At 42.0% G+C, this 21713-nt stretch overlaps 1 long non-coding RNA gene across 1 annotated transcript in view; it reads left to right on the forward strand.

Moving 5' to 3' along the window:
* Positions 1 to 21713, forward strand: part of LOC135315015 (uncharacterized) — a 334179-nt gene that overhangs the window by 309105 nt on the left and 3361 nt on the right. The window contains exon 11 of the long non-coding RNA XR_010374447.1: positions 12678 to 12733. This is a non-coding gene — a long non-coding RNA (uncharacterized LOC135315015). The remainder of the gene's footprint in view (positions 1 to 12677; positions 12734 to 21713) is intronic.

The raw sequence follows: 21713 nt of genomic DNA on the forward strand, positions 1-21713 counted from the left end.
AGTTCAGGAGACTGACTCATGTTTCTACTTCTGGTTTATGGATGTTTAGGAAGTAGGAAGAAATTTCAGGTTCCGTGGGCTTGACTGTCAAATTTTCATATCTCCAGTCTCAGTAAAAGCGCTACTCCTACACTTTTTCTTTCCCAGAGGTCTATGCTTCTCTCAAATCAGACAGCACTGCTGACATTTCTAATTATTGCCAATGCAGGAGGTTTTTCAGGGTCTACACAATATGCTGAGCATTTCTTAAGAGGAGAAAGGAACACATGAAAGATGAGGTAGGGTGCAACTCTGTAAGTAAAATATCAGGAGACTGTAGGTAGGTATGAAAAGAAAGGTCAGCAGATCAACAAAGTTTGCCACTGTTTTCACTCTGATGATGATTTGTCCTTCCTACTCTTTAACTAATCTTCAGCAAAGACAGAAGGTACCTCCATGCTAGTAGCTCTGTCACACATTTCTTCGTCCTACATTGCTCTCCATACACCTTATGGTGGGTTTAGACGGCATAGCAAATCTGTCAGCAGGTGTGGGTCTCCCCACCACCATGCTCTCCACTGTTAACTCTGGGGGAATCTGTGAGTTCTCATGAGCTGCATCAGCTGGTGCAGAAAATTAATGGAAAAACAGAAGCCTTTGTCTGCAAGGTGTTTTGGGGTGTCATTACCAGTTCCTTGTGACAGAGGAAAATTACTCACTTGTGAGTATAGGGGGAAGAACATTGTCTTGAAGTTACTGGCTCATGTCAGGAGCTCTGAAAAGCCATGAGTGGAGCAGGGAAGTGGTGATGTTGACTGCTGGTGACCAGGACACAGCCTTGGTTCTTACCACACAAAACATTTCACTGCCAACAGAGACACAGCTGCTGTTGCTCAGGGTTCTTATGGGTGCTTGCAGGCAGGGTGTAAGGGGGACCTCAGATGTTCTAGTATATACAGTGGGGCTGGTGATAGGACCCTTGTTTGATAGTGCATTCTTTCCTTGTCATTAGGCTAAGTTCCATGGTGACAGTAGTGTTTCTTTACATCACTAGAGAAATGTGAGGATACATACTTCAATCCTTTTGTGAGCCATTCAGATTCTGTGGCATTGCAGGTCTGAAGTAGGTCAGTCAGTAAGGTACCTGCCATTCATGGCTACCATGGTGATGTGTATAAGGATTGTAATATTCCTGCAAAAGCAGAAAAAAATTTTACAGTCCACTGTTACATATATGCACATTTTGTAACTGCGGGGAAACGCCTGGAAAGATGGGCTGCTGAGATAACAATGAAAGTCTTGTGCTTCCCAGTCACTTCTAGCAAAAGGACTTATGTCACCAGCTGTCATTTCACAGAACCACAGAATCACAGGATGGAAGGGACCTAGGGATCATCTAGTCCAACCTTTCTGGGAAGAGCAGAATCTAAACAAGATGGCCCAGCACCCCGTCCAGAAGACTCTTGAAGGTGTCCAACGTGGCCGAGTCAACCACTTCCCTGGGGAGATTATTCCAATGGGTGACTGTCCTCACTGTGAAAAATTTTTCTCTCATGTCCAATCAGAATCTCCCCAAGAGCAAGTTGTGTCCATTCCCCCTTGTCCTCTCCATGGGACTCCTTGTAAAAAAGGAGTCTCCATCTTCTTTGTAGCTACCCGATAAGTACTGGTACATGGTGATGAGATCCCCTCTGAGCCTCCTTTTCTCAGGGCTGAACAAGCCCAGTTCTCCCAGCCTATCCTCGTATGGCAGCCTTCCCACTCCTTTGGTCATCTTGGTGGCCCTTCTCTGGGCCCCTTCCAGCCTGTCCACATCCTTTCTGTACAGCGGGGACCAGAACTGGACACAGTCCTCCAGGTGTGGCCTGACAAGCACTGAGTAGAGCGGGATGATGACTTCTTCCTCTCTGCTGGTGATGCCCTTTTGATGCAACCCAGCATCCTGTTGGCCTTCTTGGCCGCAGCAGCACACTGTTCGCTCATGTTGAGCTTCCTGTCCTCCAGGACCCCCAGGTCCCTTTCCACAGAGCTGCTCTCCAGCCAGGTGGATCCCAGTCTGTACTGCACTCCCGGATTATGTTTTCCCAGGTGCATGACCTTACACTTGTCCTTGTTGAACTTCATAAGGTTCTTGCTGGCCCGCTCCTCCAGCCTATCCAGATCTCCCTGCAGAGCAGCTCTCCCTTCTGGAGTGTCTACTTCCCCACTCAACTTGGTGTCATCAGCAAACTTCATCAGGCTACACTTGATGCCGTTATCCAGATCACTTATAAAGATGTTGAATAACATTGGGCCCAGTATCGATCCCTGGGGAACTCCACTAGTGACAGGTTGCCGGTTTGAGAAAGAGCTATTTACCACCACCCTTTGGGTGCAGCCTGTCAGTCAATTGCCCACCCACTACACAGACCACTCGTCTAGGCCATAACACATCAATTTCTCCAGAAGGAGGCTGTGGGGGACTGTATCAATGGCCTTGGAGAAGTCTAGGTAGACAATGTCCACCGCTCGTCCCATGTCGACCAGGCAAGTCACTTCATCATAGAAGGCCACTACGTTTGTCAAGCATGATCTGCCTTTAGTAAAGCCATGTTGGCTTTTCTCAATCATGTGCTTCAATTGACTTGTGATGGCCCCCAGGAGGGTTCATTCCATAACTCTCCCAGGGATTGAGGTAAGGCTGATGGGCCTATAATTACCTGGATCCTCCCTCGAGCCCTTCTTGTAGATAGGGGTAACATTTGCCTTCCTCCAGTCCTCTGGGTCATCCCCCATTCTCCATGACTTCTCAAAGATTATGGAGAGTTGCCTTGCAATGATGTCAGCCAGCTCTCTCAACACCCTTGGATGGATGGTGTCAGGGCCCATTGATTTGTGGGAGTCAAGCTCCTGTAGTAGTTCATATACTAACTCTTCCTTCACCGATGGTGGGTTGGTGTTTGGTTCAATTGGCAATTTCATTCCCAAAGCCTGGGACCCAACAGTGCTGGTAAAGACAGAGGTGAAGAAGGTGTTGAGGACCTCTGCCTTTTCACCATCATTGGTGATTGATTCTCCTTTTCTGTTTAACAGTGGGCCTATGTTTTCCTTCTTTTTCTGCTTATGGTTGACATGTCTGAAGAACCCTTTCTTGTTATTTTTTATGTCTACAGCCAGTTTCAATTCAAATTGGGCTTTTGCTTTTCTAAGTGCATCTTTGCACTCTCTGGCTATGTCTTTTTAGTTCTTGGTGGATAATCCTCCACTTCTCCATTTCTGGTGTGCTTCCCTTTTGGATTTGAGTAGACCCAGGAGGTCATGGTTGAGCCATGGGGGTCTCTTGCTCCGCTTACTTCCCTTTCCTTTGTAGGGGATAAATTGGCTTTGTGCTTCCAATAGAGAGTTCCTGAAGAATTCCCAGCACTCACTAGCTCCTTTGTATTCCATGGAAGCTTCCCATCGAATCCCTCCCAACTGAGCCCTGAGTACACTGAAGTTTGCTCTTCTAAAATCCAGAACCCCTGTCAGAGCTGACCTTCAGCACACTCAGCAGGATCCTGAACTCCACAATATTATGATCACTGCAGCCAAGGCTGTCACTAACCAAGATATTACAAAGCAGGCTTTCTCGGTTTGTGAATAGCAGGTCCAGCAGTGCCTCATTCCTGGTTGGCACATCTAACATTTGTATCAGGGAACAGCCCTCTATACATCCCAGGAACTTGGTGGATGACATGCGAGCTGCCATATTGCTCTTCCAGCAGATGTCTGGGTAGTTGAAGTCACCCATCAGGACGAGGTTCTGTTGGCCAGAAGCTTGCTTTAGTGCCCCAAATATCGCTTCGTTGGCTTCGTCACCGTGGTTAGGAGGTCGATAGCAGATGCCCACTGTGAGGTCCTGCTTGGAGATGACCCCTTTGACTTTAACCCAGAGGCATTCAATAGAGCAGTCGCAATCACCATAGTTGACTTCGATACATTCAAGGTGTTCCTTGATGTAGAGTGCAACTCCTCCACCTCTACTTCCCTGCCTGTCTTTACGAAAGAGCCTGTAACTGTCCGTTGCAGTCCCCAAGAGAACATTTGACCAGTTCGCTTGAAAAACAGGTTCCTCTACTAGGCTTTTGCTACTGTGTCATTACTATTGGCAGGTGGCAGTCGGTTTATGTGCAAGCCAAAGCATGACGTTACTACTGAGTGTAGGGGACCACCTTCCAATTTCACAGCTAAGCCAAAAATCTAATGGAAAGCAGGCTTTGTTGTAAAATCTCTGACACTTTTTACAGACAGCTGTTGCTAGAACACCTGGAGAGCAACTTTCTCTCAAGTATTATGCTTGTCTTGTTCAGATGGAAAACAGAAGGGATGAAAATCACATCTAAGCTTTGCACTTGTAAGTGAGGGCAAAATTTAAAGTCACCTGTCTTGATGGAGCTCACTAGCACTCTGCTGTTATTCATGGAGCCTTGTTAGTACTTGATGGTTCATGGGCCAAAAGAGAGTTAAGCTGCTTTTTTTTAGAGTTGTGCTGCTTCTGTCATGCTTTTCTGCCTCTTCACTGGACTGGATGTTGTGTGATTAACAGGCATACATTAAGCAGACCTGTTGAATAAGATGACCCCATTTTCCTGACTTAGAACCAGGTTCTTGCTGTTTAAAATGGGAAAGGCAGTGGCCTTAGTTTAGAAATCAAAGACTGGATACTTAAGGTTGAAGAGGTCTGTGTCTTAGATTCATACTCTGAACACTTAACGGTGTCCACTCAGGCCCTCTTCCTTTCCAGCATGGACTTGTTGAGCTTAGTGTAATGTGGGACTTTGAAGTATGAGGTGGTTTGCAGATGCATGTTGTATACGATATCTGAGGTCAGTGTGTGTAATAGTCTCCCTTGGTATGTTTGGCCCAGGATATGCTTTCCTGCTTCCCGCTGCTGTGTTGATCTTATATTTTATGGTCTGATTTGTCTGTCCCAGATTTCTACCTTCCATTACGGGACTTTTTCTGTCCCTTTATAGTATTTCAAACTTTTTTCAGTTCAGCAAACAGTTTGTTCCCCCCTCTGTCCTTCAAGTAAAGTTTTCCTTGGCAATCCTTGTCAGGATAAATTCAATAAGTGTTTAACTCAGAAGGATCCCTGAGGAGGAAGCCAAGAGTCAAATGCTACAATTATTCACATTTTGGTGAGAGGAATCAGACTTCTCAGGAATCATTTCAAACAAAGCAGTAACAGTTTATGCCTGCTGGGTGGAAGCAGGAAGTGAGCTGGAGGGAACCTGACGGCCTCCTGAGCACCATCAGGAAGCATAAAATGGATGGGCAAGGAGAGAAAGAGAGAGAGGCATTAACAAAGAAAAATGTCTCATTTCCTCCCTCAAACTAATTGGAAAAATGTGTTAGTTGTTGTGGTAATGGTAATTTCTCAAGGTGGTAATAGCTGCAGCCTGTCCTGGAGTGGAACCGGCCACAGGTTGGACCTCTACCCAGAATGGCTGTAATTAGTGCAAATGATGGCAGCTTTGCTTACAATATAAATGTGCACATACACACACAAAATATATATCTACATATACATATGTAGGGGTTTTTTTTTCCACTCAGGAACTAAGCCTCATTTCTAGTAATTTTTGACTATGCATACATTTGCAGAATAAGAATGAAAAAAATGTAACAGAAAAAAATTTTGTATAGGGAGGCATGGAGGGAGAACAGCAGCAGTGTGACCATATTGATCATAATATTTTAGAATAAATATGGAATTTCTTATAAATACTGATGCATGTTCTAAGCAAAAAAATGGAAATTGAGGGATTTCCTTTGACACATCAAGGCATATTCACATCACCCACCCTTTGTAATCTTACTGCAATGTTGAAAAGCCCATTTACATTTCCCTTATAAGCATGGCCAGACGAAATTCAGATGTCGTTCACCTGGGCTGCTCTAATTCCAGTGCTTAGCTGAAATCCTTTAATGGACTCTGTGCCAACAAAAATGCTTAGTGTAACTCCTCTCTGTCACAGGCTCTGGCCCTGAGGTATCCCTTCTTCCAGGCCAGGGGAAAGGCACAGGGCAAGAGTCAGCTTGTGATGGCTGGGACTGAAAGGGAGTTTCCTATGAACTGGAGAGATTTCTGCTCATGGATGTTTCATACAACCCCTTTATGCTGTCTCTGTGTCACAGGTCTCTTGCACAGGATGGGAAAATCAGGTGGAGAGATGAAGAGGTGCAGGGCATGCATGCTCTTGACCACTGCATTATGTGGGAAAAACAATTATCAAATTCTTATATGGAACTTGTTATAAAAACTTGTTTCAAAAATATTCAGTTCTGCATCTTTTCAATTACATTTTCTGTGCAGCTGATGATAAAAGCAACACATACATCCCAAATGCAATGCACAGGTTCTGAATAAAGGGATTGGCACCTAGCTTCCAGCAATCAGATTTGAAATATTCAGCCAGTATCTTCATGGCTCTTCATCCTCCTGAGACAGATAAATGGATCTCAATGTAGTTTTCTGTGTATACATGTCTTTTAGGTGAAATATTTTTAACAGGGATATAGAGTGAAACTATTAAAGGAAAACATAAGTAGTGGATTATGCCATATACCTAGGAATGTTAATATGAGGAGAGAATCTAAAATTACAGGTCTGGAGGTTTAAGCTGTGGATGTTTAACAGAGGCTGCAGCGTAATGAAAATTCACAAATCACCTACCTGAATTCTTAGCATAGTTTTGCTTTTATTAAAGACAGAAAAGACATTTCAAGAAGACATCAGACAGCAACTCTCTGTTGCAAACTTCCCAAATGCACTCAGAAGCCAGCAACCTTTTAACACCTCTGAGCACAGCCCCTTTCTAAATTGAACATACATACAGGTTATAGAATACCTTGCAATAATGCATCACCTTCCACTTTCCTCATTCTTTTCTGGTAAAAGCGAGCACATGAATCTCAGTTTGGAGCATGCAAATACACAAAAAGATAATGGTTTCTTCAAGTATCCATAAAGAAGCCATATTGTATAACACTGTATAAAGTGAATATGGAAGAAAACCCAGAAAGAAAGTATGGATAGCTCAGCAGCTAGGGAACTAGCAAACTTAAACAAGGAGATTTCATTTCCAAATCCTAGTGGCTATGTCATACGACCTAGAACAGATTTGAAGATGGAGGTAGAGCACTCAAGAAGCCAGTGATTAGGATATTATCTTGGAAGGGCATGGGAACTGTGCTCAAACTTTTAATTGAAACCAGCAGAGCATTGCCACCCATGGCTTCTACTTTGCATCTGAGTACCACAGGTCAATAATTCGTAAGACATTGGAACAATTTATATGGGCTGTGTTCATTTCAAGGGCAAACTTGAGAGCAGGCTCTAAACCAGATGAATTGTCTTAATGGTAGCAACCTCCTCCCATCTGACATCTCTTTCCCTCAATGGATTATGTCCTTTCTGTTCTCGGTTTTGCATATCATTTACACAGCTGTGTATTTTATATTTGCTCAGGTCCTCGCTTCTACAGGTGGCAGCAATGAGATTGCTGTGCTGTGACCCTAGTTCAGCCAGCCAGTTTGGGTGTGGTGTGGGAAAGCTCTGTGGATGTTTGCAAGAGTTTTACGTCTACACATTCTTGGACAAGCTGTATATAATTACTCTTTGCTCAGGCTGCACAATTACTCTTTGCTCACTGAAGCAGCTGTTTGGATCGTAAATGCAATGATTAGGATGGACAGACAGATGGAGAGGTGTCTTTGAGAGGATCAGAGATATTTGCCATTCACAATTTCGTCTTCCTTTTTCTTTCTATTACATTGTGAATCACCTGCCTGAATCATGCTCTTTCACAGAGACCTCACTTCTGCTCTTCACATGTTCTGATCCTGTTGTTTAATGCAGTGACTGTGTTAGCCTGAGAACTCTTTCTATATGGAAGAATATAGACCCTGCCCCCCCCACCCCCCAAAAAAAAAAAAAAAATAGGGCAAATCAGAAAGGAGGGGATACACCAGTACTATTGTTCGTTCAGGTTATTTTATCCCTTAGACAATTTTTTCAAAGTTACTTGATCTCTTGATTGCAGATGTCAATGTTATTCTACCAGAGATTTGCTACAAGCCCAGGTTTCCTGGGCAGACTCCCCTCTGGGAGATCCTGTCTGGGTACGCTGTACGACACACGCTTAGTAGCCCTGCCTGCCACAGGCCGCATGCATGTGCAGAGTGATTCTGCTTCTGTTTAAGAGCAAAGTTTGGGGAGTGGGTAGTACGGGGAATGGCCATTATTCAAGGATATACAACTTTTGGTGTTAAATGAATTTTCTTTTACCTATTGCACAGCAGAACAGTGGAAAATACCAAGACTTTCCCTGAGGTGGTTGTCTTTCTGATATAGGTGAAACATAACATATAAATTTGAGCAATAAAAATATCTATCTTTTAACTCTAATCTCAGCTAGTATTTGTTCTGAGAAAAAAGAAGGGAGGATAGTGATTATGGGATAGAAGAGAGTTGTTTTATTTATGCTGACACTAATTTAAGTTAGGGTGGATAAACTATGGCAATTTGTTTCTCAGATTAGTCTTAGAACTTTTTGTGTTTCTTTCCTTACTGAATTAAAATCCAGCACATCTAGAAGATGCTTCTGTCTTACACAAAACTGAATTCAAATGTGGCTGGCGAGACATCAATGCATCGCTTAGCTGGCTGTGAAAAGTAGCAGAGGCTCTGAGATGCTGTCAGTGTTTAAGAGGGCAAAGTGCTAAAAGAAAAATCAGTCAAATTCTCAGATTCATTATGACCCACAAGCTGCCTGCCAGAGATGAAATGCCTGGTGGAAGTCAGCAGAGTGTGTTTGTGTGTGTGTGTGTGATGAAAGTCAGAAATGCATTTCTGTGTGTACAAGTGGAGGAAGCAAAGTAGAAATTGAAATTTCAGTCATAAATTTGCCTCTCTTGCTAGGTGCAGGGTGAGAGGTAGAAAGGACAATCCAATATGCAGGGTAGAGTCTGCTTTCTTTAATTTTGAACGGAGGTTTTCTTAGTATATTTCAGTGTTTCAGGGTGAGTTATAGTAAGAACAGTACAACTTGATCTGTAGGTTTTAATATGGATCCTCCTTTTTTCCTTCAGAGATGCAAAGGGCATCCCCTTATATGCCAACTCCTTCAAGACTATCCACACAGTGCACAGAGAGGGAGTAAGTTGTCCTCTCAGAAAGCACTCACTGCAGAGAAAGAGGTCAGAGTCTTGGCTGCAGCCCTCCAGCATGTCCTTTCTGCACAGCCAGAGCATCCAGGCACTCTTGTGATCAGGCAGAGATGACCCTTGTGCCAGTGCATACATCTTTGGGTAGCACTAGTAGACACTGCACACAGGGGTTATTGCATGACCACAGATGGGAGCTGAGAAGGGAAGACCTGCACAGCACTGAAATCCAATCGCAGTATCAGACTGCTCATGTTCATTGCTCCTGGTCAGGCATGTGTAGGTTACAGTGAAGAGTTACACAGAGAGTGTGTGTAGAATATTTTCATTAGGGAACATGCATTTTCCATATTCTCTTATTCTCTGTCCAGAGTTTCCTAGAGCAATGGGAGGGATGCGAGATCCCATCTCTACTACTGACAGAGCAGCTCTGCAGTCAGCAAATGAAATACTTCCCCTGGCTCCTGTATAATTATCTCTGTCTTGAGTCCTGGCCAGCATGACCCATCTTCATTTTACTAAGAGGACAGGCTGGAACTGGGAATGGCAGAATTCATTTATCACATTTTAATAAAGAGGCAGCTCAGGAAGGGAGGGACTGATGAGATACTTCTAAAGAAATTAGCCAGCTTCTATTACAGGGCTGTCTCTTGTGAAGTGGCTGCAGCGATGACGGATGGTGTAGGGCATTGCCCAGTGCTTCCTCCCTGCCTCTCCCCTTCTCCCTTTGGGGGCTGCCCTCCAGTGTACCGTCTCCCCTGATTATTTCCCCATCACTGGAGTGGAGAACCTCTCACATGCAATGCCGATGTCCAGCTCACATATCTTCATGAGCTCAGGATATAAACCAACTGGGGTGTGTGGCATATCTTAAGCAATGAAGAGTTCATAGGTGAGACTGGTAAGATATCTCCCTCCCCTTGGGGTATTTGTAGGAAAGCTGTTCTTTGATGTTTTCTGCCTGATTTCCAGAAGTGGGCCCAGGAGTCCCAGTAGTTCTGCTGATTCAACATTCACTCAGGATCCATTTGCAATTACTCAAACGTCATTATTGAAGATTTGGTTCAGCAAGTCACTTAGAGAAGTAAGATTTTTTTCCCTTCCATTCAGGGAAGCAGGTGAGAACATGCTTTTCTGAAGCAGGTGGTTAACGCTTGTTGCCTTTGAAAGTACAAGTGGTTGCTCCTGTATTGAATCAGGTCACAAGACTGGATTTCCTTCAGAAGTGATAGTCTTGTACCACCTAATTTATGTACATTCAGATATTTTCACCTAGAAAGGCTTTTTTCTCTTTTTGCTTGCACATTTTTGTCTCCAAACATTTTCTGAATTTTGCTTCAAATGGAAAAATGGAGTGGAAAAAAGAGTTCTTGTAACCATTGAAAACAGTAGATTCAGCTCAAACCTCACAGGTTTTAGATGTAGTGCTCAAGTCTGCTGCTGAAATTCCTAAAATAGACAGCCAAAATAATCCTCAGTTGTGCTGCAGCTTGCTACCTGAATAAACGCTAGGCTTTGTCTTCAGTTTCAACATGTATCTCCTACGTGCTTTCCTTATATCGTAGGGTGTATTACAGCATCACAGCTTGCACTCTGTTTCCTACCCCATAAGGCATCATACAGCGCTCTGCAGTGGTTAAAGTGAACGGATTTTTGTGTCTATAGATAGGGTAAACAACTGGTGACAAAATGGCCTAATCATCTTTAAAGTCATTAGCTTTAACTCTGTATCAATCATTCCATATTGCTGGGCTAATAATCCCTAATTATGAGCTGCTCCTGGTGTTAGCACTATTAACCGCTTTCCATTTAAATGCAGATGCTCCCTGACCACCTGCTTCCCGAGGGAGATGACTCCTTCTTCTCAAAGTCAAAGGAAGGGGACAGTCAGTCCTTGTGGGCAGAGGACCATGGGGCCATTTTCACCTCACCGAGGGGTGTCAGGTTCCCTGGGAATATCAGGTATTTCGACAAGGCTGGACAGTGCCCTGGGCAAGTCGGGCAGAGTGCCATTCCTAGAGTTAATTAGTATTGCAGACACATCACTGTTAGTGCGGTGTTAATTGTGATGATATTGCAGTAACTTGCTGGCTATCCTTCAGCGCAAGGCAGTGGCTGAGCAGCCAGCACGCAGTGGTTCTTTGTGGTGGAGCAGAGGAAAGGCCAAACATCTGCCTGAGGTCTTGAAGTAAATGGGACTGAGCTTGTGTTTTAAATGCAGCTGGGTATTTCTTACATATAGATCTTGGTATAGCGTGGCTTGCTAACATACAGGGTTTGATCCACCTCTGCCCACAGCTTTTCTCAAACCCGATGTGGGAGCTAATCCTTTGTGACAGACAAGTTAGAGGAGCAGCAGATTTTCCCTGTTTTCTGGGATGGTGCTGTACAGCATCCTCAGCTCCCTGTAGGTGGGCTCGCAGTTCAGCCTGTGCGTGAAGGTGGGCGTTGAGGGCTTTGATGGCGCAGTCGTGTCAGCTCTGCAGGAGCCAGCGGAGGCTGGTAAGCAGCAGTACTGCCCTTGTACAGCCCTGCTGTGGGAGATTGCCTGCCCTGGGCAAAGCTACCCCTCTGCACCCCACACATAGCGTGTTTGGGATTATCGCGTTTTCGTCTTTCTGAATTCTCATTGCTTTGTCAGAGTGATCTCATTCCTACATTATCCTGGCTAGCTACGCATTGATCATAGTTCATGGTTTTCTCTCATTCCTAAAGGGGATAAAATATATATTGTTTTTATTATTTTGACATATATATGCATATTGTTTTTATATATCCCATGAAAGAAAAAGTTACTATCTCATGTTGATTTGCATGTTTTGTTTTGATTTTTTTTCCTTTCAAAGGTACACAAATATATATTAATTCAGAGAGGAAACTTTCCCCTCTGGAGATGCTTAAAGAATTGGGGCATTCTCATGATATCAAAATTTACTGCCTTCTTTTCCTTCAAAACAAAATCCTTTTGAAATCAACATTTTATCAAGGAAAAAGTATCACAGAAAAGCATTTGCTACTAATGCTTTATGACAAGGTAAAAGGAAAAATTGGAAAGGTAGTCCACCACCAAATTATGTGTCAATAAGACCTGTGGTTACCATGTGCCTCATTCATCCCTGATGTGGTGATGGTGGCGTTTCTGCTTTCCTGGACATTGCGTTTGCCCACGGAAGGCTATGTTTGGTCCAAAGCTAGGAATCTGAATTTTAGATACCATTATTTCTTCAGTGAAGCATCCACAAACTTCTGCTTATTGTATATTGACTATATATATATGTGTGGCTTTGAATATATATATATTTGTGTAGAATTTATGTTACTGTCTTCTGCATAAAATAAGCCTCAGAAAATCTTTACTCCTTTACAAGTATTGTTCCTTGAAGAAAAAAATCTTTACAGAGTGTGTACAAAATCAGTTTAGAAAGAGATCATTTGGGAGTGGATTATAGGTGAATGGAACCAAGTGATTTTAAGAGGTCTATAGTAAACTTAATTTTTTTTATTTGCAGGTATTTTCATCTTGCAATGCTGTTAAATCAGGAGAATTAAAAATAGTTTTAAACAGGTAACTTTTCTTGAAACAGGTAAATTTTCTTGAAGAAAATTATTTGACTTTTCACATTGTAATAAGCAAAAGAAAACTTTGGGTACAGAAGACTATTTCTTATCTTTCTTTGTGGGCATTTGTAAGCTCTGGACTCAACACAAATACATTAGCCTCTGTTTAGTGATATTCTGGCATGCAGGACTGGGTAGGTTAATGAAAGAAATACATTTCTTCACTCTTTTATCTGGCCTTTGAAAAAGTAATTAAATATACCTGATTATTTATACTTCTTTCTGAAAGTGATTCCATCCGTAAATTTTCTTTATTTCTTTGCAATGTTTTTCTTTGTTAGTTTAATTTCTGTTATACCAATCTTGTGAATAATAAGGAAACAGCACACTTTTAGAAAAATGATCATGTTCCTCAATTAGTTTTATTACTTCAGTTTAAAGAGGGAAGAGAGGGTTTCTAACTTCACCATTTATCTTTAATACAAAAATCAATGAAATCCATTCAGAATACTGAGTTATTGTAAAAAACTGCAGCTAAGTAGATAAAACATTACAAAACTCCCATGCTTAGCAAAATCTTCAGATGTGTGGCTGCTCTTACATTCATGATATTTTTTACAAGGCTTTTTTCCCCCGTTTCTTTTCATTGGTAGATCAGAAACCATGATTTATGTTGTCTTTTCATTAGTAATTTGAAAATTTCATGATACCATGTTTATTTAAAAAAAAACCCTTCTGATACTTACTGTCTCCAAACAGACTGAAAGACTCCTAGGTTTTTTTTTTTGTTGGAGGATAAATAAATGGACTGTAAAAAATGATCAATTAAAATAACTTGCAGACAGATTTTAACCATTTTTTCAAAACTAGAAGAAGAGTTTGGGTCAGTGTCTATATGATCTGGGTTAACAAATCAGATGACTTCTTATTTTATCTGGTTCTGCTTATGGAGTCTACAAGAACAGTAACTTTCTTTCATAATGGCAGTCCTTTATCTAAGCCCCCATGTACACTGTTGCTTTTTGACACTTCATTTTGACTTTGATGTTGTATATGTCTCCAACAAATGAAGTTTTGTGCACCTAAACCCAGCTGGTATCTCAAGTAGTTTGACATTTAACTACAACATGGAGGACACTTACAATGCTCTTGAAAGTGGTACAAACTGCATGTTAAACTGAAAAACAAACCTGCTTAATGATGCAAAAACAAAGGCCAAAATAATCTCTACTTTAAGAAAATTCAACACATTCCCCTCAATAAATGGATTCAAGAAAATGCAACTTTTGCATGAAAACACCTGGGAAACCAATCAGGCTTAAAAGCACAACTTCTTAGCTATCAAGCCTTCTTCGCTTGCAACACTAGACAATATGTGAAGACTCGTACCGAAGTTCATGGAACTGTTTCCATTATCTTCAGTGGACTGTTCAAGCACTGCTTGGAGACTAAAGAACTGGTTGAGAAAAATCTAGCTTCTCTGGTTTAATTTTTAAAAGATGCAGTTCTCATTAATTTTGCTAAGGTTTAAAAAAATCCTTCTTAGACAAATTAAATGTTTGTAAGTGGTATTTATTCTTGGAATGCAGCAATTGTTCCTGAAATTACTTTGACGAATATTGAATTGTATCTATTTTTACTGCATTCTTCAAAGCTTTTACAGCCCTGTTCAATATTTATCATTATTCTAGTGGTCTTTTGACATACTGAGATTTTTGTATGTCACACCATGGCAAAAGGGAGAACAATAAATATTACATAGGATGTAAGTTTGTATACTGACATGCTCAGCAGGGAGCACACCCACACTTTCACACTAGCTGGTCATGAATAGTAATTATTTCTCTCCTCATTATTCCTTTCTGCATTGGAAAAACAAAAGAAACATTACAGGGAGGTTGGCAAGGGTGAAAAAAAAATGTTCAATGATACTTGCTATTTCCATCTAAAAAAAAAAAATTTCTTGTTTTGGGTGGTGGTGGTGGAAATTTGTTTTCAGTAAAAAACTCTGCTTGTCTGGCTTCCTCATCTGAAGCCTGAGCTTCAACATCCCTCATTCTGATGCAAAATCACCACCCAGACTGCCTTGAGGGACAGGGCTTCCTGTTTCCCTGCTGCAGAGCTGAACATGGAAAATCTCTGACTTCCTGGCTCTGGTGTCCATCTCTGGATGCAGCTCCCAGAGTTTGTGTCCGTGTGGTTCCAGCCTCTTCCATAGGTCCAGCAGGGTTGGAACCTGGAAACAGAGGTGAACTGAGACTGTGCCCCAGTGAGAGTCTGGGACCACGTGGAAAATCACAACACTGAATGTTTTTACTATTTCAGACCACTACTTATGGACCTTGCTTCCTATTCTCTCATTCTGGAAGCTACAAAATTCATTCTGAAATGGGATAAAGTATTTTTACAAGTCCACAGCTTCCTGAAGAACAGGACTTCGTTCGCTTACCTCCAGTCCTTATACCCTGTTCATCTTGATGTATATGCTGATGTTAGGATGCATTGAACAGGTGGCAGCTCTAATCTGTTGCTCGTAGGATCATCATGAGCTCTTTAAGTGAAGACAGATTTCAGTATCTGATATCACTCAGTATTCAGTAAAACTGCTGAATGTTATTACCAGTTGCAAGCCAGGTCTTTAATTTTGATGGAATGACAATAAAATATCTTCATGAGTAGGTTGTGCCCCTCAGATTTTTGCCAGTTACTTCAGTCAGAAGTTTTTGCAGCAGTTTCACCAGAGTCTGATGATTAATTGCTGGTGAAGAATAAACATGTTTCTTCTGCAATGTCTATTTTCTGTGAATTACCCCTCTGTTTCTGGGAGTTCATGATTCTCTGCTTCTTGAAAGACTGAATAACATGAACAGAACAATATGGTTGTCTGAGTTTCTTTTCTTGTTTAGTTGCTTTTTAATTTTCTTTTCCCTTAATTTCAGTATTATGTGCATAAGGCTACCTCTTGGTAAACACACCAGTACATTTGCAGTGCAGGCTGCCTTTCACAGTGTAGGAAAAATAAGAAGAGAAAGTTTTAACTGGAAAAAATAAACAAGAACATCTGATTCTCTCCACTTGCTTTTATTTGGAACTGTAAACACCTTTTAATAATGAGAAGAATGAGCTCTCCAGCCATCTTTAATTCTTACATAGATATATTTATCTAAAGGCTCTGGTGATTCTCTTGCAAAGGAAGATTATTTTTTTTTTGCCTACTTGTGCTGGCATATAGTCAGGAAAAGTGGCAGGCTAGATGTAATGTGAATAACAAGAATAAGCCTAGGAATATATATGATCATGAGAACAAAGCCCAGTAGCCTGGGGGGAGTCAACTTTTGTGCTCCACCTTCACCAGGATAAATAAGAAGAGCTCAGAGTAGGAAGACACAAATACCAGGTATCAAAATCATTAATAATGCTGTTGCCATACGATATATTACTTGTAAATTCCATTTAAAGGGCATGTCACACCTTTTAGTACAATCCATTAATCAATAGCTTACAGAGAAAGAAACCATCTATCTTGGTCTGTTCCTCAAATCTAAACTTTTAAACACGGAGAGATTTGTTCAAGTTCAGTATTAACTGTTGCAAAACAAGGGAGCTCAATCATCCAAAAGGGAGCAAAGGTGGTTGTTTACTTTCAGCATGAGTTGATTTCAGTATGAAATGAATAACCTGATATACCTTTTCCCCATTTATGATCGTGAATGTTATGGATGTTTGTTAAATTACAATAATTTCTTCCCCCACAAAGCAAAATTAAAATATAAATCAAAGATACTTGTTAATGGTAAGCACTGTTAATTGGTTATCTTGGAAACATACTGTAACATGTTATCAGGATAGAATGGTCTGACAGTCCATTTAGCATCCATTCAGACCTTAATGATAATTTTGTCAGAGACTGAGATAAATTTCTCGTGATGCACCTTGATGTGCTATAATAATAAGAGAAAGATAGTTTTTCCTGACCTAACTGGTGAAGTACAAGTACTGCAGTAGTCACTGTGCTGAAGTGGATCTGCCATCATCTCTACATTTCTGGTCTTTCTAATGTCATTGCATGCTGGCATATGGACTTGGTAGGCTTCGTGCCTGTTCGTGGACCCCTGAGAACTAATACACAGAAAGTAAGAGAGCTGCAGATTTGCAGGATGGCATGTCTGAGGCACAGTGGCACTGTGAGCAGCCATTCAAGACAGAGCTCTTGTCTCATTCTTCGAGATGGTAAAAGGCATACTTCTGTCCTCCTTTCAGCTGGTTGTGGACATGGTGACTTTGTGACTCAGTCCCTCTGATGGCTCTTAATTTTGAGAGGCACCATAGGTTCTTTTTCATCTTGTATACTGTGGTCATGTATACATTCAGGAGACCAGCGTGAGAAGATAGCTGAACCAGCAGAAGAGTTGCATTAACATTTGATGAACCTGAGACTCCACCTTAGACTCAGAGCTGGGGGTTCACTTAGCTGGTGTAACAGGATCACATTTACAAGGGACCCATCTTGTCCTTTCTGCTTCTCCATATACTTCTGGTAGCAGAATTAGTTGGGGCAGAGAAAGATCGGGACTGTGTGCTACTGCTGCTATGGATGTAGCCACAGTGGCTGAAGCCCATCCTAAAAAGGACATATCTCCAAACCCCTGATGAGGCTCCCACTGATCTTGTCTCCCAAATTGCTCTGAAGTGAACTTGAATTTGGGAGTCTGAAGAAAGAAGGAATGGTCTAACTATTTAGCTGGGTCTTGGGCTTCAGCCTGGAAGCAGACTGAGCTAGAGGAACCAGGGTAATGGTATATATATGCTACCATATTCTGCTTCCCACCTCTCATGAGGAAAACGTTTGCATTTGAGTGATTCTGTGTCTTTTCTTTCATCTGCTTTGAATCCTCTTCTAAACCAAGAGCAGAGTGGGCTGAGTCAGAGAGGGTCAAGGGTTTGCTCCTTTACTCTTGCCCTCTCCCACTTCACTGGATGACTCCTGGCATTTTATTGAGAAAGCTGCATAGTGTTTGAACTCCTTATTGATTAAAAAGGGGGGAAAGGAGAAAGAGAAGAAAGATTCCATACAGTGAGGTCTATCTATAGATACCACTGTGCATCAGCACAGGGAATACAATTAACCTTTGAGAGCAGTAGCAGTAAAAAGGAACAGAACAAACTGAAATAATAAAGCTGGCTCTGCACTCTACCATGGTGTCATGGACAGATTGTGCTGGAAAGCATCAGCACTGCAGAGCTTTGGGGTGAGGGGGGTTAATGATCTCTCTGTGAAACATTCATTACAGCACCTGGAACTACACGGAACTCACTGGGCTGCAAGTTCGTTGAGAGGTTCATGATACTTTGGAGCAAACCCAGAGTTATCCTGGCATGAAACCTTTTCACTTTGCTCCCTGCTCTTCCAGACCTTTGTGTCCTACATGCTGCAGTGCCAATGCTTTTTCTCTGCATATTCCTGTGATTTTGGCTTGGACTGGCATTTGCTGTGTTTGTGCAGTATGTAGCACAATGGGGCCCTGATACTTACATGGAGCCTCTGGGTGGGAGTGTGATACAAATAATAATACTCCGGACCAGCCAGGACATTTCAGCTATGCTGTCTTTCTGATCGTGTCATTTCTTCACACCCTTCACTGGCTGCACTCTAGTGTGATTTTAAGTTTCTTGTCCTAACCTTTGAATGCTATGGTGCTTCTGCCCTTTCACCCCAGTCTTAGCTGTTACTAGTTTGCATTGCTGCATAAGGCTGGCTTAATTGTCTCTTTTTTCAATCACAAAAACCTCTCGGTGTGTTCATTTGCTGACGTACTCTTTCACAGAACAGTTCAAGTAGTCAGTGGAGACTTTGCTGTTACAGCCTTCTTCCCATTTTGTGTTCACTCTGATGCCTCCAGGAGATCTCATATATAAAGATGGGCAAGGAACTGGTCAATACATATGCAAAAAGTCTTAAAGACAGTCTGGCATTGCACAAGTGGAACTCGAGCCATAGCTCTGGGGTATTTCTCACTTCTCCTCCACCACTTCCTTTTCATGTCTGCAGCACAAGCTCTGCTGGATGCTCCAAGCATGTGTGGGGTTGCACTGCAAAAAGAACTGGTATTCAAAAGAATGTCTGTCTTTGCTTTGCCTGGAGAAGATTTGAATCGTTTCCTAAATTATGTAGCAGATTGACTGGTGATGGCAAAAATTCATGACTCTTCATCACAGATTACACATTAAGGACAGTCTCTGAGGTTTGTAGCTTTGTATTCTTTGAGGTAGAGGACAAAATAAAATCTATTTGATTGCCTGCTGGCATTATTGAAAAAAAAAAAAGGGAGAGAAAGCAGGTTTTCTTTATTAAAATAAAGCATTACAACCTGGAATTTGTGATCTGGTCAGCTGCCCCTTAGAAAGTCAACTAGATCAAGGTTGCTTGTGTGGAATAATCCCTGGGGGTGACTTAGAAATTAAGCTTATGTTTTCAGAAAAGATACAGCGTGGAAGAAGCTTGCAGGGTAGGGTGCGGCTGACAGGTGAGAAATCCATTCCATGGAAGTTCCCTAGGCTTGTAACCTTAGATTGGCAATGCCAGGAGAACTTGGTGTACTGACTCTACGTGGATTTGTCCTGAGGGTGGTGTGGAGACACCATGGCCAGGCTCTGTGACCATGGAGCTGGTACACTGCACATTTGCTACCCTGGGCCAACAGTCTGTCATGCTTTTGACAAAATGCTGTCCTTTTATCATAATACCAAAACACACCTCCATCCCAAAAGCTACCTGCCTCTAAGGTGTAACTACCCCTTACTGGGCAAAGCAAGGAAATTTTACACCAATCATAATGAAGGTATGTATGACTAGAGTCACTCAAGCTCCACCTGAAAGGTAAAAAATAGTATAAAATATGTGAAGAGAAAGAGGGTTTCGGGGAAGATACCATCGCGTACCACTCTGACTTCTGGGACCAGTTGACAGGCTGAGCCTCTCTTCCCCCCAACTGGGACACGTTTGGGTAAGATTTGACCACTTGGATATAGCAAGTGTTTCCCCAGGAAAACTTAGAAACCTCTCTATAGCTTCACTTTAAATCTCCAATGCATTAGAGTTGCTTCATATTTGTTTAATGCACTTGTAGCCTAGCAGTGTTACTAATTTTCCTAGTATTTTTTTGTGTCTTGTAACCAGCAGTTCTGTCACCGGTAATCCAAAGAACCTTTGTATCTGTTGCTTTAATAAATTGTAATATACATTAATTTAGCTGTGAACGTTCTCATTGAACACGACCGGCTGGGGCATCTGCCAAATTAGTTACTAACAACAAATACTCTGATGGGTGGCTACATCTACAATCCTCAGAAAATAAACCATTGACCAAGTCTGAGACTAAGAATGGACTTAGCCACACGTAGACTCCTCTCAGAGAAGGAGTTAATAAAGCAAGGGGGTCCTGTCTGAACCTCGTGACTCAACGGTAGGGTGTCCCCCTAGCCACTCCTCAGACTTCTACTATTAAAGCAACAGCTTGAGCAGGAAAGGCAGAAGAAATATCCCGTATGTGAATATTCCCAAAGTTTACCTGGGAGTTAGTGACAAATCCACTCAGCTGAGTGGCATAAAGCTTGCAGGTCTTGGGAAGCCTTGCAGTTTAACTCAGAGGCACTCAAGGAATTTGTGTTTCTCCAAAGTGAAATCCCAGCTGGCTGGCTATTTTGAGAAGCATGTCTTAGACAACTTAGACATGTAAATCCCAGCTAATCTTCTCTCTCTGCATGTGAGGTCCCTGCACTTCCCCCCCTGAAGTCAAGAGAGAGAAAATCAAGACACAACAGGGAGAGGACTGGCCACTGTGTCAGGACAGAGATGAGATCTGCTGTGTCAGTGGAAACTAGATTAGACAGGATTTAAGGTTGTAGCTCCTGAGGACAGAGATGACAGGTTTTTGTCAAAGGGTCAGGGAGACTGTATAAAAAGTGAGACGTGAGAGATTGTGAGTAAGAAGAGACTAAGGATTAACAATAATTGAGCAAATAGTAGGAAGGAATAGAAAAACATTGTCACATGAGAGATGAGGTACAGAAAGGGTCAGAATTGAGCTGTGACTTGAAGGTAGGAGGAAATGAGGAAAACCAATAAATATGGAGAAAGACATTTACTGGCAGCATTCTAAGGGAATTGCTTAATACAAAAGGCCATGTTGTCTGCCATTGCCTCATAAATAAGGCCAGTAATCCAGGCTGAGGTTGCAGACGCTGGTCCCCATAAGGGAAAATAACCTTGCAAGCAACAGTGAAGAGCTTAAGAGAAGTCACTGTGGACATTGCTGCAAGTTCAATGGGAAAGGAGAAATATTTGAAAGGATTAACCCATACAGCAGGAAAGACAAGTGCAATGGGAATCTGAGGAGGATGGAGAAAAATGGGCTGAGGAAAACAGACAAGTTCTATTCCTCCCCATTTTTTGGAGAATCCAGGAAAATGTGAATGTTGCTGTGTGGTGTCTTCCCTGAAAACTGAGAAGGAGCTGCAGGATGTGCTGTAAGCACACAGCTCTGGTCTTTGTTGGATCTGCTGATGGCATGCCACTGTGACTGCGAAGAAGGCTCAGTGAAGCCACAAACTTCAGCTTGTCTTTAATTTGTTCTTTTCTCATGTGAAAACTGTGGAGTCTGATCCTCACGGCAATTTTCCTTCATAATGGTGAAAGAAAACCGGATCTCAATATGTTTTTCTCCAGCCTGCCATCCAAACTAGTCCCATACGCAACCCAGAAAATGGAAAAGATGCCTGGTACAGCAGAAAATTATCTTCTGTTTTGCATTTTTAATAGAGTAATGGCAGCATCTTCCTCTTCAGCTAGCAACAGTTCTAGCTTCCTCTCCAATCCAAAATTTTATGTAGGTACAAAGAGTCAGTCAGTGGGTCAGAGAGTGTGCTACATACCCCAAAGATTTTCAGAAATGTTTGTTACCCAGCAAATTTCCTGAACTTTTAGCAAC

The sequence above is a fragment of the Phalacrocorax carbo genome, chromosome 9 (genome assembly GCF_963921805.1).
Source record: "Phalacrocorax carbo chromosome 9, bPhaCar2.1, whole genome shotgun sequence".
Classification (NCBI taxonomy): domain Eukaryota; kingdom Metazoa; phylum Chordata; class Aves; order Suliformes; family Phalacrocoracidae; genus Phalacrocorax; species Phalacrocorax carbo.